At 44.3% G+C, this 18,914-nt stretch overlaps 1 protein-coding gene and 1 long non-coding RNA gene across 3 annotated transcripts in view; one reads left to right on the top strand and one right to left on the bottom strand.

Annotated features, from left to right (window-relative positions):
- Nucleotides 1–4,306: 4,306 nt before the first annotated feature.
- Nucleotides 4,307–15,237, top strand: LOC311608283. The gene is made up of 5 exons (XR_014782888.1): nt 4,307–4,348; nt 4,628–4,704; nt 7,306–7,407; nt 9,385–9,507; nt 15,148–15,237. It is a non-coding gene; the product is annotated as an uncharacterized lncRNA (long non-coding RNA).
- Nucleotides 12,391–18,914, bottom strand: part of JMY (junction mediating and regulatory protein, p53 cofactor) — a 60,214-nt gene continuing 53,690 nt past the window's right edge. For both annotated transcript variants that reach the window (XM_084800659.1, XM_084800658.1), the window contains one exon: nt 12,391–17,824. The gene's annotated coding sequence lies outside the window, so the exon portion shown is untranslated. The remainder of the gene's footprint in view (nt 17,825–18,914) is intronic.

The raw sequence follows: 18,914 nt of genomic DNA, 5'->3' as shown, positions 1-18,914 counted from the left end.
CGCGATGTTTGATTTTTATTTCTAGTTTGAGTTATTCAGTTTGAATTCCTTGAGTAGACATCATTTGTCACTTGGGCAACAAATTGAGCATGTTTGACATTGCAGGAAGGAAAAAGAAGCCACCAGTATTCACAGTTTGCTGAAAATATCCTATAAATTTTTCAAGTCAACTTGGGAATTGTCAAATAAACAATAACTTTAAAGTCTCTCGTGTTTATCTTTTTCTGTTTCGTTAATCTTGGTGTCCTGTGGCAGAACCTGTATTTTACAGTGTGCTGGCTCCTGCAGTGAGACCACAGTGCTGCATGTATGCCTACTGTGTGAGCATAAACACAGCCGTGTGATTTATAGCGTGTGGCCAGCTCAGTGTAACAGTCTTCACAGTAGTTTTATGACCAAAATGTTTTTTGTACCCTCACTTTTACCGCAGAGTGTCAGGTCCAGCAGGATTTAGGGACTGGCCCGACAAGAGGCAACCAGGAAAACACAGGCCTTCTGCTGCACAGCAGCACTCTTGAACAGTGCCACAGAAACACTTTTTAAAAGGCAGTGTACAGACTTACCAACTGTAAGACTTGGCAACCTGCCAAGGATCAAATAGCGTGTTTTCTATTTCATGTGGTATTGTTTTCAACCTTAATCCCTCTCTCCTTAAAAAAATTTTTTTTGTCTTATAGTGTTCCTATGTGCCTTAAAAAAACAACAACTTTTATTTATTATTTGGGGACATGTGGGTCTCCATTCATGTGTGGGGCTGGTTCTCCCACCTTTATGCATTCTGGAAATCAAACTCCGGTGAAACACTGTTAACCTGCTGGACCTGTGTGCTTTCTATTTTTAAATAATACAGACAAAGCAAAAGTCACTTTTAGCTCTCCTTTCTATCTTGTGACCTCATTACTATGAAGCATTGGATGTCATTCCTTTAGTATGTCATATGCATGGACATACAGTGTATATCTATCTATTAAGACCTTTAGCTTAGGGTAAATACATGAGGTATGGTCCCCCTTTCCTTGTTTTAGGCTATTAGATGTGTCCAAATTGGTCCAGATAGATCTGCCTGAATCCTTTCTCTTCTCCAGAGTTCTCTATTTCGAATACGAGGTTAGAGATTTTAATTTTTTTTTTCCTTACCCACAGATTACTGTGAAGGTTTAGGAGTATTCAGGGGCATTTACTTACCAGCTGCCATATATCCACAGTGTCTCTAAAGCTCCACAGTCACCAGTGAGCAGGAACTCTGGAAGGAACAGTACTGAAGGCTAAGAAATAAATGTCTGACTTCCCTTGATGAAACTCCTTCTAAATTATAGCACTTCGAGCAACGTGTGTGTGCCTTGAATCACTGCCTGCTTTAGAACAAGGGACAGCACACTGACACTTCTCATCTTTTGTCTGGTGACTAGGTCTATGAACTGTGGTACAGTGCCACCACCTCCTTCCTTTACCTGCCACCTTTACCTGCATTCTGGAGATAAAACCCAGAGCAGCGGGCTTAGGAAGAAAGCACTGTTAATGCCCTGAACCAAATGTTGCAAATTGATATATATTTTTTTTTATATTGTACTTTCAGGCCATGACGCAAGCGTGCTGCCATTCGTGAGTACCGTGCAGAGTAAAGCCTGTGGTTCCCTTCTCTTTTCACCAGGCCAGTTCCTGACCCTGAAGTACCAGAGGTACCAGTGAAAAACATAGAAAGGCAGTTTAAAGCCCATGCTGCCGTATAGTCTTGATTTATACTATTTATGTATAGTCTTTAAAGTGGCAAGCAGGAAGATGAGACAAAATGGAAAGACGGGGAAATACTAAGACTGTGGCAGATGAGGAAGGACAGTGTCTCCTCAAGTCAGGAGCCTCCTGTCACACCCCTCACTCTGCCTCTGGTGGCACCTAATCCCGTCTGCCTGGTAATCTTCCTGAGCCCCTGCAAAGTGTGCATCAGCCTAGGGAATACAGAGATGAGCTCAGTCTTCCCGCCCAGAGCACACAGACAGGTGAGGGAGCCACACAGCCGCCTGATACCAGCCCTGCAGGGGAAGGGGCTGGTGGCCTTGGAGGAGAAAGCGTTTGAACCGTGATGGAGAAGGGCTGTCCAACTCAAGTGATGAGGGGGAAATGAGAACACCTTCAACTTCAGCCCCAGGGCCCTGGCTAAGTGCTCCAGTGGCTCCGCCCAACACCAGAGGCCGGATGTCACTCTTGGCTCAGGTCCTCAGCGGCCCTACTTTCCCAAGGGGAGTCAGTGAAAGCCTTGAAGTAACATGACCGCAGTTGCACTAAAGAGAAAATAGAAGTCGGTGGGATTACACAGTGAAGGAAAGCTCAAAATTTCCGCCAGGTCAGATTCAGGAGGGCTCTTAACTATAGCAGTCCAGGCGAGAAAGGAAACTGGGATTGGCCAGCAGCTGGACAAAACGTAGGCCAAGAGGTAAGTGACAGAAGCGTTTTTACTTTTTGCTTCTTTCCTGGCATTTGTCATTTCTTTCTCCCCTCAACCCCCACACCAACTCAGTACTCACAAAACCTTTCCAGATCAGTCACACACACACACACACACACACAGAGAGAGAGAGAGAGAGAGAGAGAGAGAGAGAGAGAGAGAGAGAGAGAGAGAGAGAAGACTGAGTGGTCCCTGCAGTATCCTAGAGATTACTTCTCTACTTTTGAGTTTTCATGGCAGCTGAGATTTTTTTGAGAGCTGACCCCAGTGTGATAAGGAAGGAAAACAGAAGGGACGTCACCAGAGAAGGGGACTGGTCAGTAGAGCAGAGTGCCTTGCCATCCAGGCTTGACCCACAGACTAACTCTCCAGTACTCCTGCCTGAGGGCCCCCCAACAAAAGGTCCCTGCTCGGCCCTCAATGCCAGAGGTGAGGTAGCTAACAAAAGAAAAGGCTGCTGTGCCCAGTCAGGTCCAGGGTAAGGAGCACTGGTCCCCATGATGGATCTAGGGCACACAGAGGGACCTTTTGGTAAATGTTAGGGGAGAGCTCGGGTAGGAGCCCATGGCTTGCCCAGCCTCCCACCGAGCACCTTCACCCTGACCTGAAGCTTAGATTAAACGCCAGGGAAGGAAGAGAAGAAACACGAAATCTTGTATGGACAAAAGCCATGTTTTTCTCTGCTGAACAGAATAAATGGTTTGGGGATTTTTTTGTTTGTTTTGTTTTGTCTTGTTTTTGTTTTTTGTTGTTGGTTTGTGTTTTGTTGTTGGTTTGGTTTGGTTTGGTTTTGGTTTTTCAAAACGGTTTCTCTGTGTAGCTTTGGCTGTCCTGGACTCACTTTGTAGACCAAGCTAGCCTCAAACTCATCAAGATCTGCCTGCTTCTGCAGGGTTTAAAGGCATGCGCCACCATGCCCAGCCAGAATAAATGTTTTTAAAAAGTGGTGGTGGTGTGAGAAGAGCCTGTTCTTGTGGAGGTCAGAGGAAAAGTTGTGTTCCAACTTTGCTTCCAACTTCACGTGGGTTCCAGGGATGAGCTTGGGTGGAACACTGGCACAGCCTACTCTAGCCCACGAGTAGACAGACACTTAGACAGGCTTTGTATTTCCTAGCCGAGGCTTGGGGAAATGTATCAGCTACCATGAACTCGCAGGGGACGCCTGGCAGACCTGTCTAGGCCTTGGCCCACTCTGAAGCTGAGTTCTTTCGGCTCACGTGATTTGCTTCCCCAGAGGTCATGTTGACTTGATGCTTGTCCAGGAGAGCAGTAGGAGAAACTGATTGAGGGTTACCAGGAAGGCGTGGCTGGCCCAGCTGTGACAGAGTGAGAGTGTGAAGAGAGGACAGGAGCCTTTGAAAGCCCTGATAGTGAGCTATGTGCAAAGAGAAAGGAGTTAGGACACTCTGAAGGACAGTCCAACACGGCCTGAAGAAAGGGGTAGGTGACCCCAGAACTTCCAGTGGGAACACAGCATATGGGAGTTTGAGCAGTAAATACTCCAATTTTCTTTTAAATTTCATTTTAAAGATTTATTTATTATGTATACAGTTCTCTGCCTGCTTGTATACCTGCACAACAGAAGAGGGCATTAGATCACATTATAGATATATAGGTTTATGTGGTTGCCGGGAATTGAACTCAGGACCTCTGGAAGAGCAGTCAGTGCTCCCAACCTCTGAACCATCTCTCCAGCCCCTTTAAAATCTCTTGATTGGCTCCCCGCCCCCACCCCCCATCTTATATCAAACTCAAGGCTGAAGTGTGACTGTTTGGAGATTCCAGGATCCTGACACGCTGTGTGGCCTGGGTAGCACCACCACTACCATTCATGTCAAGGCCTGTTGTTGCAGGCTTTGCGGAGCTGCTGTGGGAAGGTTTCCAGTGCAGTGCCTCGTTTCCCTTGTAAGAAAAGATCTCTCATTTCTTAAGCCTGCTCTTTAGAGCCGTTGCCCTTCTAGGCATCAGCACACTGTGTCTTTATCACTCTGCCCGATAGAAGGTTCAAGAATAGGTTTTGAAGCTGAGCGGTGGTGGGTGCATGCCTTTAATTCCAGCACTGGGGAGGCACAGACAGGCAAATCTCCTGAGTTCAAGACCTTCGAGATCTTCATAGTGAGTTCTGGGACAGCCAGAGCTACATAGTAACAGCCTGTGCCTTTGCAATTCTGCTTCGTCTTCCAGCTTGGCAAGCTGAGTGATGAGCCTTTGTTTCTCTGTGTGAGCCTGCCTTCCATTAGGCGAACAAACGTGACAGCAAGGTGAAGATCACAGCTCTCCACAGCTGTTATTCTTTTTATTATTTGGTTCAAAGAATTTCTGGGTTTCATTCCAGTTCTTTTCACTTTGTTAGGAAAAAAAAAAAAAAAGCCAAGAAAACTTTGGCCAATAGAATCTTTTGACATCTCAAATTCCCAACTTTTTTTCCCCCTTAGTGTAATGTCTTAATTAGGGTTACTATTGCTGTGATGAAACACCATAACCAAAAGTAACCTGGGGAGGAAAGGGTTTATTTTGACTTAATATCCAGCATCAGAGCTCACTGAGGGAAGCCAAGGCAGGAACTCCAACCAGGTGCAACCTGGAGGCAGGCACTGATGCAGACAGAGGCTATGGACGGGGCTGCTTACTGGCTTGTTCTTGATGGCTTGTTCAGCCTGCTTTCCTACAGACCCTGGGGACCTGGGTGTCCCCACTCACAGTGGCCCTCTCCCCTGCTAATCTCCAGGAAAATCCGTTCAGGCTTGCCTAATGCCTGCTCTTGTGGAGACATTCTTTTCCGTTAAGATTCCCTCCTCTCAGATGATTTTAATTTTAGCTTGTGTCAGGTTGACACAAAACTAGCCAGAACAAGGAATAAATGTAATTTTGTTTGTTGTTGAGGTTATGATTAAGTGTTCAAGCGACTTGATTTTTGTCCTTAAAGTATTTTTGACTACTTAATTGCAATACTTACACCGCCATTATCAAGGTGTTCCAATAAAATAAGATACCTGCTGCTGTCACTGGGATCGCTCCTCCTGTCCTTCCCTGACCAGTGCACGGTGAGCACAGTGCAGAACGGTGCCGAGCTGCAACTGCTCTCAGTCATACTGATATACGATTTTGATATTACAAGGATTTTAGCTATGGTTTTAGATTAAGAAAAAATATTTTGTCAAGTTGTGACTTGATTCCATTTTTGCTATATTGGGGAATGCCATCTTGCATTCCATCTGGTGTGAGGTGTCCCCATAAAGGAGTGGGGCTGTTCCCAACTCCCAAAGGCTAGCCCGAAGAAATGGAAGGTTCTTCAGAAGTTACAGACTTCAGGAAGTTTTGTCAGATACTCCTGCTAAACACTATCCCCCAGCCACAGACTCTGAATGAGCGATCCAATTTAAGTGGTTGACTAAGGTCATTCAACCTTGACAGGCATGGCCGACAGTGAGAGGCACACAGCTCTTCCTGTCATTGTCATCCAGTGCTCATTCCCACTGGCACTTTGCTGAAGTGTTGACACAGTGTATAACTGTTTAGCAGGTGCCTTCACCCCCTCTGCAGATGAGGGAAGTGGCCTATGGCTTATGACTACCTCTGCCTCTGTCCCTTCCTCATGCATCCTGGGAACTGGAAAGGGCTGAAGACTGTGCCTTGGGAAAAGCTCATTTTTCCCTCTTCAGAGGCAAAGCAATGCCCTGATGTCCCGTTGTCTCAAACTGTTGGGAATGTTAAACAAAACCCTACCATACAAGCCAGCGTTCTGTTCCCAGCTGTTTACTAAGAAAATAACAGTGCATGTCTCTGCAGACGCTAGCATGTGAATTCACAGTGGATCCTTACCAGAAATCCCTGTTGCAGTGTAGACAGAACACAGCACTGTGTCCATACAGTGGATTACTTACCCAGAGATCAAAAGGAGAAATGGTGTGTGATGAATCCCATTGTGAGTAAAAGGTGGCAAGCCAACCTCTCTAGTGACGTGGTGGCGGTCAGTGGTTGTCTTGGGCAGGGTAGGCATAGACTACAAGAGTGCAGGACTCCGCTGGGGGTATGGCGCTATGGTCAAGCACCCCCACGGAGAGAAAAGCAGCAGCAGCAGCCATGAAGGAAGGAGAGGCCTGCTAGGAAGCACAGATGCAGTGGATGTTGTCCTGGTAGCATTTTGTTGGTGTATACAACTGTCCAAACACATCAGTTTGTTCCTTTAGGTAGAGATAACTTAGATGTAAAATATTTCTCAGGGTTGTGTTGGGGTATTGTGTAAGCTGTTGTTAAAGCTGAGGCTAAGAGCAAAGACATGATGAACAGAGATTTGTGAGGCCAAGATGTCAAGTGTTGGTGAAACAACCATTTGGAGTAAGACCCTTTGGATTTCTGGCCATGGCCAGCCTCCATGACTTTGTAAGAGACTAACAGATTTTAAGGTTAGGGTAAAATTCCCCCCAAACAAGATCTGCCTTGGGAAGAAAACAATGTCCCAGGCTGATGTGACATTTCCTCTTCTCTAGAGCCCTGTGGATTCTGAGAGCCAGCTACCTGAACACCAAGGAGTGAATGGACAGTGACAGACAGCTCCTGGTCTTGCCCTGTCATCTTTCACTCTGCACCCAGCTGGCATCTGTTCTTTTCTGTGTAAGGCTCTAATCCCCCTGTGCTGTTAGTAGGCAGGAGCCAGAGGCTGAGAGCACTCTTTTTTTTTTTTTTGGTTTTTCGAGACAGGGTTTCTCTGTGTAGCCTTGGCTGTCCTAGACTCACTTTGTAGACCACGCTGGCCTCGAACTCACAGCGATCCGCCTGCCTCTGCCTCCCGAGTGCTGGGATTAAAGGCATGTGCCACCACGCCCGGCTGAGCACTCATTTTTTTTATTGACCACCTGCAGTGACCTGAGTTGGCATGACTCAAAAACAAAAGATGGAAGATTTGAAGACTTCGATTCCATCCAGCCTTATGTCTCAGAGGAGGAAACTGAGGCTCAGAGAAGGTAAGGGACAGACCTGAACTCTCAGCCAGAACAGGTCTAAAGTCTGTGCAGCCCCTAAATAGTCTGTCAAAGACTGGGATCCAGCTGAGACAAGCAGTGCCTTCTGAGCCCTGCCGGCTGTGAGGTAACAAGGGGCAAACCTCAGCCTGTGAATGAATGAGGCATTTAGACTGTTGTAGAACTTGGCAGGAATTATAAAAGCTCGTTGCATGGCGGGAACATCCATGTTAAATATCCGTTCATATTTACATTGCAAAAATAGAACTAAATTACTTATTGGGTAGGAACAGTCTCTAACTGGGAAACGTTACTCCATCAGTGCTTTTTCTTTTCTTTTCTTTTCTTTTTTTTTTTTTTTTTTTTTTTGGTTTTTCGAGACAAGGTCTCTCTGTGTAGCCTTGGCCGTCCTGGACTCACTTTGTAGACCAGGCTGGCCTCGAACTCACAACGATCCGCCTGCCTCTGCCTCCCAAGTGCTGGGATTAAAGGCGTGCGCCACCATGCCCGGCAGTGCTTTTTCTTTATACGTCTTTTTCTTCTTGGTGAAGTATTCTATTCAGAGCATTTTCATGCCAGCACATACTTGAAGGAATATTGCATTCTTGCAGAGAATCAGTCACAGCCAGGGAGTAAATTAGGTCTTTGTAACTGCCGGGTTCCATCTTGGCAAGCCCTAGTGAAGACTGCATGGTCTGTCAGGCCTGGGCAGGCCAGGCTGTGCTCCCAGGTGACAGTGCAGGGGGCTGTGGCAGTGTACCCACAGTAATCATAAACCATGCCTAGGACGCAGGCTTGGAGCTGTGCTCTGGCCCCTGGGTGGCCTGCATTGCTGGCTGGCTGGGAACTTCAGGAGGATGTCAAAGAGTGGGATCAACCTGGCAGAAGGAAGGAGGACCAGCTCCTTCTCCGAAAGAGTTGTCTTCCGAGGCCAGGAGGCATTATGGGTAACAGGTGTAGCTAATATGGATGAGCAGCTTTCTTCTCTGAAGCACACAGAAGGGAGAGGCCTGAGCTGCTCTGTGGGTGTCCCTATGGCTACAGAAATACTGAGGGATATAGTGTTCTACTGCTCTTATGTGAAACAGTAGAATCCCTGTACTGGTGAGGTTTTAAAAACAAAAACAAAAACAAAAAAATGGGACCAGAAACCTTCTCCGGAAAAGCCTCCCATGACCACAGTAGATGTGACAACCTTGGAGAACTGGGGAAGGTGTGGTGCATGAGGCGGCATGTTTTCCCCACCCTACTTATCCCTTGAATTGAAATTGTAACCATCAAGTGTGTGGGGACAACTAGTTGTCGTTTTCTTGAGACAGCCTTGCATGTAACCCAGGCTGGTCTTGAAGCTGAGATTCTCCTCAGTCCCTTGAGTGCTGGCGTTACAACTGTGTGCCCCTCTGCCTGCCTTTCCAGTTTCTTACTTATAAACGAAGAAATGGGAGCACAATGGCTGTTTTTTTGTTACTTTGGCCTTTTATCTTTTCTAACCACCACACAAGCATACTCTAGCGCCTCTGGGAACTCTTGGTCTTGCTGGGGTATTCCTCAGGTAACTGCCGTTACACAGGAACACACAGTAAGGGTCTTACTTATTCCGTCATTTTTCTCCGTAGTCCAGGGAAGAATTAGCTGTATCCTGACAGGATTAATCCTGAACTATGCCATTTCTGGTCAGCTTTCATCTCTTCAGCTACTCAGTGTCACTCATGAATTAATTAATTAATTAATTTATTTATTTATTAATTTATTTGAGGCAGGGTCTCACTCAGTAGTCCTGGCTGGCCTAGAACTTGCTACATAGACTAGGCTGGGCTCAAGCTTGGAGACCCACCTGGCTCTGCCTTCCTCTTGCTAGGAATGACGGTGTGTCACCATGCCTGGCTCCATGTCTGAATTTGTACTCTCAGCTGTCACAGATGTGGTTCCCAAGCATTCATCTTTGTTTTCTTTATCTCATTGGATGTTTCCATTTCCAAGCTGTCTTCTGGGCAATGCCAGGCAATACTCCTGTGTGCCGGGACTCTATGGTGGTTCTCACGGCTCTGACCCCGAGAGATACACCCTTCTGCCTCCGTTTACACCACAGAGCTGCGTGACCAGGTGAGTCCTCACTCCTTATTCTGCTACATTGCAGCAGGGTTTATTTTTTTGAGACAGGGTGTCTCTGTGTAACAGAGCCCTTGCTGTCCTGGACTCACTTTGTAGACCAGGCTGGTCTCGAACTCCACCTGCCTCTACCTCCTGAGTACTGGGATTAAAGGCACGTGCCACACCAAGCTATAAGTTCTGTTCTTAAAAATCTCAGCTACACATGACTTTGTGTGTATGTATATGTATATGTATATGTATATGTATATACCCACCCACCACCCACAACAGAGGAGTTTAAGACCCTGCACGCCCAAGCCCCCCTTTACAGAGCCAGTCAAGCAGCACAAAGACTGCTTTCAGAAGCCTACAACTGTCCCACTGCCTCTGGGGCACTGTATCCAGCTGACTTCAGCCAGCTAATAAAGCAGCTAGATATGCTTCTCAGTGTTTCTAAGACTAAGCATGCAAGTTACTTTGCGTGGGGGAAAAATCGGGCAACTGAATTCTAGAAGCAATTTCTAGAATTCTAAAAGCATTTTTAAAGCCATCATTTGCAACTTATTTGAAAAATTCATAGACCCAATTAAACAGGTTACTGAACTCTTACCAAAATACCATCTGAGACATTAGCAATCTGACATCCTATAGATGGTCTGAGTCAGTCAGCTTCCCAGTACTTTGCTTCAACAGTGACTACAATCATGATTAATATAGCAGCCACTTTCTTTCCTATCTGAATGATACCCTGAGCAGTAGGCCAAGGTCTTTAGGGTAACACTGCTAGAAACCTGACAGATGCTATCTTGGTGTGCTAGGGCTGCTAGCTCCAGTTGCCACAGGTGGTGGCTTCACATCTCACACATCTGGAAGTCCAAAATCAGGGTGTGTGTGGGTAGGGAGGGCTCCTTGTGAAGGCGGCAAGGGAAGGATTTATGTTGAGCCTATCAGTTTAACTGCATTCTTTACACCGTTTCCCCCGAGACCAATCACTGGCAATACTAGGTGAGGACACAGCCTAATGACCTCAGTCCCTAAAACCTCTGTGTACTCCATTTAAAAACCAGGCATGGTGACAGGAATCTGTAACCACAGCACTCTGAGGGATAGGAGGGTAAGCAAGTTCCATAAACCCAAGCTAGCTAGTGATATCTTCCCTTTAAATAAAAAGCCTCCAAGTGGTATGTGCTCAGATAGAAGGGTTTATGACATGAATATATGCCCACTGTGGGGGGGAGGGGGCGGGGGCACAGACAATGCTGGGAAAAGAGGCTTTGCACAGAGCTCCAGTCTACAGAGCACTCAGGAAGCAGAGCAGCAAATGACGGAACCTAAGTCAGTCAGTCTCCTGGGATCCACAGAAATCCTATTGTTTGTACTCCAGCACACTACAAGGAAGGAGCATGGCTCGACCACTGTGAAGAGACCACGTGGAAGCCAGTGCCGAAGAACAGCTGAAAGATGAAGGTCTAGACCACAGAGGATGGTTGCATGCCAGACAGGAAGTCAGAATCAGCTTTGGTTAGACTGGGAGAGTCAGATGAGGGCAACTGTTTTTGAATTGTGCAAGATGAGAAAAAGTGGAGCGGTCTGGGTTTATTTTGACAGGGACAGAGTCAAAGGCACCATTTTTGGATCAGAGATCCAAATGAAGAACTCGTTAAATAGCTGGACACAGAACCCTAGTGAGCTAAGAAGAATAACAGGCCAGAAGAAAACCACTTATCCAGAATTACTGAGTCCTAGAAAGACGGAAGTTTGATTTTTTGGCTCAGCCATCAGGATAGCCCAGGTTTGATGGTCACAAGGCTGGTGTGGGCTGAGGTCCTGTATCCAGGTGTTTCCAAAGCTTAGGTAATGAGAAGATTAAGTCAGAGCAGGCAAGGACACCTTCCAGGTGCTGGGGCACGGAACGCTCTGGCCACTTCGGGGAGTTATAGAGGTATATCCTGGCTCAAAGACTATTGTGCTGAGTCCTGTGTGGTACACACACTAGCCTGTGTCTGAAAAGAGGGTCATAGCCTGGCCTGTGGGAGACCATATAATAAAGAGAGGAATGTGAATGACTGAAAAGGCTGCTCTGTCAGAGTTTGGGTCTGTTTCAGCATGAAATAGATCCATTTGTGGGGAGCTGCTGCCAACTGGACACAGGATACATAGCAGGGCTCTGTCTGCGCAAGGCTCGACAGCAAGCAGCTAGACTCGGACTCCTAGCCCACGTTCTCACAGAATCTGGTGTTCGATTACATAAAACCTGCTGGCTTCTAGCTGGAGATTTCCAAGTATGAAAACCATCTCTCTCAAAGTAGATAGTCATGAACTAACTCCTGGAACGAAGTCATTTAAAGATCTCCCAGTTTAGGAGAACATGTTCGAGCTTTGTACAAACAGCACATACGATAATAACACAAGTAAAGAAGGCTGCCATGAATACTTCAGACCAGCGTTGAGGGAACCAGCAGCTCGGGGTGGTCTATGGATCAGGCCCCACAAAACTGGAATGGTTAATCTTGAATCAACTTTACTGTGCTCTGAATCACCATGGAAGCACAGCACTGGAAATACCTATGAGGGTGTTTCCAGAAAGGTGTATCTGAGGAAGACAGACCTGCCGTGAATGTGGGGACACTACCCTGTGATTACCTGGGCTGAGTGGAAGGAAAAGCAAGCTGAACACAAGGACTCCGTTTGCTGACACTGCCATCATGGACGCATTTCCGTAAACTCTAAGCCACAATAGGATCTCCCCCTAAGTTGCCTCTTGTCAACATACTCAGTCACAGCAGGAAGTAACTAATATAACAACACATATTGTTAAAATCGTGCCATGTTGCCATATTCCTTTCTGAAATGAAAATACCTACTGCTGATAGTATTTACATACACAAAGTCAAGTTAGTTCAAATAAATATCCTTTATTAAAGAAAAAAAAGGAATATTGTTAAGCACCAAAACTGTGTGTTGTTACATTGCATGTACAAGAGAAAGGTGAGTGCAACACTTGGGTGAGCAAGTACTTAATTAACTCTGAAGTCAGGAGTGTGAAATGTTAAAAAACAAAACAAAACAAAACAAAAAACACAGTTACAATGCAGAAAGGTTGCACTACAGAGCAAAAGGCAACAGTCAAAACAATTATTGGAGAATCCATAGTATTGCTATAAATGCCTGCTTAATATTTTCTTTGTATTTTTAATACTTTAGATGTTAATTGAGCATATCTAAGTATATAAATTTGCAAGAGATGGCATTTACAGTTGCTGCAGAAAGAGAATCCACTTAATGTATGGTGGGAAAGCCATCCTGTAAAGCTAAGCACAGTGCACTAGTGTTTTGCTTCTGCCTTTATAACATTGCACAAAGCTAATAATGGTGAGTCAGTTTGCATTGTAATTTTCATTTACCCAAAACAGGTAAGAAAAAAGTGTCAGCTTCTTCAGCTCCCATGAGCTTACTCATGCAAAATGATCTGCAGTCTCCCAATTCTCAATAGACTATTATGGTTTCACACTTGGCAATGCATACAGTACAGAGAGATTCAATGAGGCAGTGGGGATTGTATCAAAGACATTGTAAGTCACTGCTATGGGATGTACAGTCCAACCTTGTTAAATCACACAAATGTAGGGCAAATCTCATGGAAGGGAGATGCCATGGCTAATTGCAAAGACTTCATAGTAAGGATGATGAATTTGCATGAAGAAACCTAATATACAACATGCAAGTAAAAATGTGTTCTCCTGTTAACTCTATAGCTGGGGCATAGTAGTGGATGCCTGTGATCCCAGCACTCCACTTGGAGAGGCAGAGGCAAGGGGATCTCAGTGAGTTCAAGGCCAGCCTGGTCTATAAAGTGAGTCCAGAACAGTCAAGGCTACACAGAGAAACCCTGTCTTGAAAACAAACAAAAAACAAAAGCCCCCAAACAAACAAAAACTACACCTTTTGTTTTTAAACTTTCATGGTCTCTTCTACATACTTATATTGAACTACTCTTAACTGTAACTGAATCTATAAACACAAGAAATGAAATGTCCCCTTCATCTCAAAACAAATGATTGCTTGAGAGTCTGTGTGAAATAGCATTCATGAACCCTTGAGCATGTCAACCAGAGGTATTTTCTGACATGTACCTTATAATGGCCCAATAAATGTGCTTTGAGGAGAAGGAACAATTATGAGCTTTCAATTCAATCCGTTAAATCATATGTATGCCAAGTTGTGCATTTACTGTGGGCAAAATACAAAGTTTAAAATAACATCTTTAATATAACTCATAGAATATTTAGTGCTTCCCCACCCCGTCTTCTACTTCTCAAAGCTTGTTTACACACATGATAGTTTAGACAACGATATAAACCCATTTTGTAGGAAACTTTTAAAGTTACATTATATTTATAGGATAAAAAATATTGCCTCATCTTACAAAGCAAGAAGGCAGAATTTTAATGTGCTTTAACAAAAAGGAAAGATGAGGCCTAACTACTGAAGTGCTCAGTAGCAACAGTAAGTAAGGTGCTTCTGCCCTCTCACCCTTCTCCATCTGAAGTCTCAATGGTCACTGGCAACACCAAGCACAAATAAAATGTTCAGTACGCATTTAGCTTTATATAAACATTTATACTCAGTGCAAAAATGAGGATAAACTAAAGGTATCTGCTTCCCGTCAAATGGCTGCATCTTAAGCTGTCGGCAATTGTTTGTAATGTTCTGCAGTTGTTCAGGATTTTTTTTTGTTATTTTACCTGGTGAAATATAAGAAACTGCAAAACTCCCTGATAGGTCTCGTAAAGACCCAAAGTCACTATGCAGGTTGGTTTCTGGTGATGAGCATATTACAAAGCTGGGCTAAGAGCTCTGATTTAAATAAACATGCACACATTCTGTGAACAAACTCTAAAACGATGTCTCAAGGAATATAGAGACGGCAGCTGCGTCCATGTGTGGGTCCCCATGACTACTAGGCTGTATCCCGCTGGGTTTTAATTCTTAGTGTGAGGCGTCTGTGATACACTGTGTAATTCAGCACATTATAGGACATACTGTGGTACCAAGTGGTGTTCTACATTCAGATTTATCGAAGAGGACCCTCCCAACACACACTGTACAGTCAACAAAGTGTTCGCCTTAGGAAAGGCCACAACACACCAAGATCTTTTTAACAATGGATTTTTGTGCCAGGTGTGGTATCATATGCCTTTAGTCCCAGCACTCAGGAGGCAGAGATAGGCAGATCCCTGAGTTTGAGGCCAGCCTGGTTCTACAGAGGGAGTTCCAGGACAGCCAGGACTACACAGAGAAGCCCTGTCTGAGGTGAGAGGGGATAAAGTTTGCAAAAAAGTTAAGTGCACAATGAACAACTAAGGAATGATTGTTTTTATACTGTTCATGAACTCCACAACCCTACAAAGCACTCGCTTAGATGAGGCCATCACTTAGCCCTTTAAAGTCCTCAATTTACAGCATTTTCTTACTGCTAAAGCACAATTAGGACTTTGGATCATCAGAGATGCCCTTTTCTATACATAGTACATTAGCTACCATACATAATTTTGGTCGTATCAGGGAACTATCTGAAGGTGATGTTCAGGTATGAACAATACTAAACTAAACATCCTCAAGTCATCTATCTTTTCCCCATCTTCGGTATAGAATATCTGGGAACAGCACAAGTAAGCAGTGTCTGTGGACATGGACTGACCCTGCACACGTCTGGCTGTAGAAACAGACCAGGAGCTGGGAAGAGACGGTGAGTGCCATGACAACTAGATGCATATTCATGCAAGGCCAGAGCTCCTCACTCTGCTGAGTGCATCCAAAATCTAAGCAAAATCCTTGCTTTATTTAGGTTTCTGGGAAACTCAGATAGAGGGGAAGCTACCATGCTTGTAGTTGGTTTGGGGGATTCATCTGGTGATCTGATGAACATATGTATGCTAATTATTTTAAATTGTATTATTGTAAATAACTAATGTGTGTGATGTCTTGAGGGCTTAGGAAGCAATGCTAGAGATGGAATATAAGGTCTCGCACTCTACTGAGAACATTGCAGTACAAGAACTAGAACCCTGAGGCAGGGAAACCAGCGCGTCAGAAGAAAAGTCACTGACTTGGAACCGGGGCTACGGCCATGCTCTCCTGGGTGTCAGGAGTGGTCGCCCCTGGAGAAGTGGGCAGGACATGCTGCTGTGAGCTGCTCGCTAGCCCATGCATGCTCGCCTACAAGGCCTTGGTATTTCAGCTAAAACTGATTACAACACATGGCTTTTGTTCATTTATATTCCATATTTTCCAAAAGATTTAAAAAAAAATGGGGGCTAGAGAGATGGCCCAGGGATTAAGAGCATGCATAATTCCTTCAGAGAACCCATGTTTGATTACCAGCAACCATGCCCAGGTGTCTGTAAATCTAGCTCCAGGGCAGAGCCTCTGGGTATAGACTAATCAGAATTTAAAAATGAACCTAAAAAAAACAAAACAAAACAAAAATAACAAATGGAGCCAGGCATCTTAGTATATACCTGTACACAGCACTGGCGAGCAGAGGTAAGATAGACTGCTGCCCAGCCTGGTCTGTAGAGCAGGTTCTAGGCCAGCCAGGGCTACATAGCATGGCCAGGTCTCAGAAGCAAATAAACCGGATATATAACATGCATGGATCTGTAAATATTACAAGTGTATTGGTAATGGGTGACTTCTGTAAGTTTTGCAGTTTTCAGATATTTGTACCTAGCCAATGGCTCTTTGGGTTAAACATATTGTAATGCTTCACTGCGGCATAAAGGACACACATCATCTTGGGGTGAGGTTTGCATATCAGAGCTGTTTTAATTGAGACAAGATGTGGAAATTATGCTTGGACTAAAACCAATATATAAAGGAAATGCTCCGGGAGCTCCCAGTCTCATCAATAAACATTATGAATATTTAAGTGCAAAGATTTGGTTTTCTATAACCCGTTACAAGAATCTTTTTAATAATTAACTTAAAAACATTTCTTAAAGGTGACAAGGAGGAAAACACTGGCAGACACTGAGGGGCTTATACTTCAGGGCGGTTTTTAGGACGACCCTGGGAAAGAACATTTTACGAATGAAGTTCTTTTTGGTATTTCAGTCCCTCCATATAAAGCCAAGGGCTGTCTTCATCATGAGACACACTGCAATGTGCTGTCGGCTGGGTCCAGCACGTCTGCCTTCGTGCCTGTCTACATAGTCTCAGTGACAACCCGTGCCAGCTCCATTCATAAATGGACCCTTTAAGATGCAGCCACGTCAACACTAAATGTAAGCATGTAAGCTTAAAGACTTGGTGACAGCAACAAGTGCTCCCCTAAAGTTCTATCCAGAGCATGACAGGGAAATGCTAGCTGGAGGCTCTGGGGACCGGCTGTCTTCTGAACCTTTACTGAACACTCACTCCTCACTGTAGAGCACAATAAAAAAAACTTCAACTGGTGCATGATACAAAGAGTTATAATCTGTCCCTACTGTTGAATCCCGATTTTTTGATTCTCAATAGGAAAGTCGTGAGTTACAGTAATCAAGCAGTAGTTTAAACAAAAAGACTAAAAATAATTTGAAACATTATCAAATTACAAAGCATTGCTTCTCATAAACAGGATGCACATAAAATTCAAACTATTCTAAGTTCAGAATTATGAAATGCTATTTTAAAAGCATGGAAATTTTAACTTCAAACTCTTACAAAATGTAAGACTGTGGCCTCTTAAAATATGCCTTGTGCGATGTGTCATGTTTCGGTGCACACATTAGTAGGTGCATCTCCACTGGCTTCTCAGGTCCTGAACATCTCCTCTGGAGATGAATAATGTGGGAGATTTATGTGTATTCCACGTTTTCTGTTAATTCCTGTCCATAACTACCATGATAAGTCTTCTTTAGCGTGTCGCTGATGTGGAAGCAGGTGTGCTTCAGCAAGTATCTCCTCAGTTCGCTGAAAGGTGATTCTCAAGGCAGCTCACACCCTGCAGACCCAGTGTTCTTTGCATTCATAGTGACCCCTAGAGTGGCCGACCACTGCGCGACTATGAATGGACGGAAGGGAAGAGAAGGTGTGAGAAACAGCCGCCTCCAGGAGGCGTTCTCACTGCAGTGAGGAACATTGCACATATAAAACTGATGTCACCACTATCAATGAGTGACTGAACAGTAATAACCTCCCAGCTGTGCTTCCTTTTTTCACACCACTTTGCCAACACTTGGAATCTAATGGAATCCAATCATGGGACCAAGAGCTTAAACTTTTCCCCAAAAGAATCAGAGCCAGTCTTCATCCATGGCTATTTTTCTTCTTTCTGTTAAGTCACCTGTTTGCAAACAAAGTAATACAGTGTTAGAACAAAATGCCTCTTAAACATAGGGCTATAGTTTGTTCCCTCATGCCCTTAGAAATAACTTTGTTTTTTCGAGACAGGGTTTCTCTCTGTAGCCTTAGCTGTCCTGGAAGGCTTTGTCGATCAGGGTGGCCTCCAACTCACAGAGATCCACCTGCCTCTGCCTCCCAAGTACCGGGATTAAATGGAAATAACTTTTAGCTCTTTAATAGTCACCTTTACAGTAATGGTATAGGATTTTTCCCCTTTTTCAAGATAAGGTTTCTCTATGTAACAGTATTAGCTATCCTGGACTTACTTTTGTAGATCAGGCTGGCCTTGAACTCACAGCAATCCGCCTGCCCCTGCTGGGATTAAAGGCATGTACCGCCACCATGCCCAGCTGTATTTCCTTTTTTAAAATTATATTTTATATGCATGAGTGTTTGCCAAGTACATATGTGCACTACAGGCAGTGCCTGTGGAGGCTAGAAGAAGGTAGCCTGTCAGATCCTGGGGCTGAGCTGCTATGTGGGTACTGGGAATTGTACAAAATACCTCTGAGTAGTCAGTGCTCTTAACTGCTGAGTCATCTCTCTTGCTCTGTAATGTCTGTATTCTTAAAAGTGGTAAGAATAAAAGTCATTTAATACGAACTTTGATCACTATTGAGTGTTAGGTTCATTTTCATTTCTATTTCTCTTAGGGTAATACTTATGTCAAAGGGTGTGGTGTTTCACAAATTGGCAGAGTAAATGGTTGTCTTTAAACTTCAATAGAGACCCTATAGGAGAAGGATAAGAACCATTTTTAAATAGCCATGAACAAGCACCATGTTTCTGAGTTGCAGTTTTACATTTTCTATTAATGAAGCTACACACAGGCACTGAGTACCTGAAGCACAGCTGATGTGGCTAAGACAATAACTTTTTAGATTAAGAAGCTCAAAATATTTTCTAATAAGTATATTTTTGTTTTGATAGGATATTATTTTACTGAGATGTGCTAGTAGACGTGAAGGCTGCATCTGAAATAGACATGGGTTTTGAGGCCTTAGTACCTAAAAAGGCTGAGTACACAGGGC

This window comes from Acomys minous, assembly GCF_964271855.1.
Source record: "Acomys minous genome assembly, chromosome: 11".
In the NCBI taxonomy this organism is placed as follows: Eukaryota; Metazoa; Chordata; class Mammalia; order Rodentia; family Muridae; genus Acomys; species Acomys minous.
Note: the sequence above shows the minus strand (reverse complement) of the source record. Positions and strands in the feature narration are given on the sequence as shown.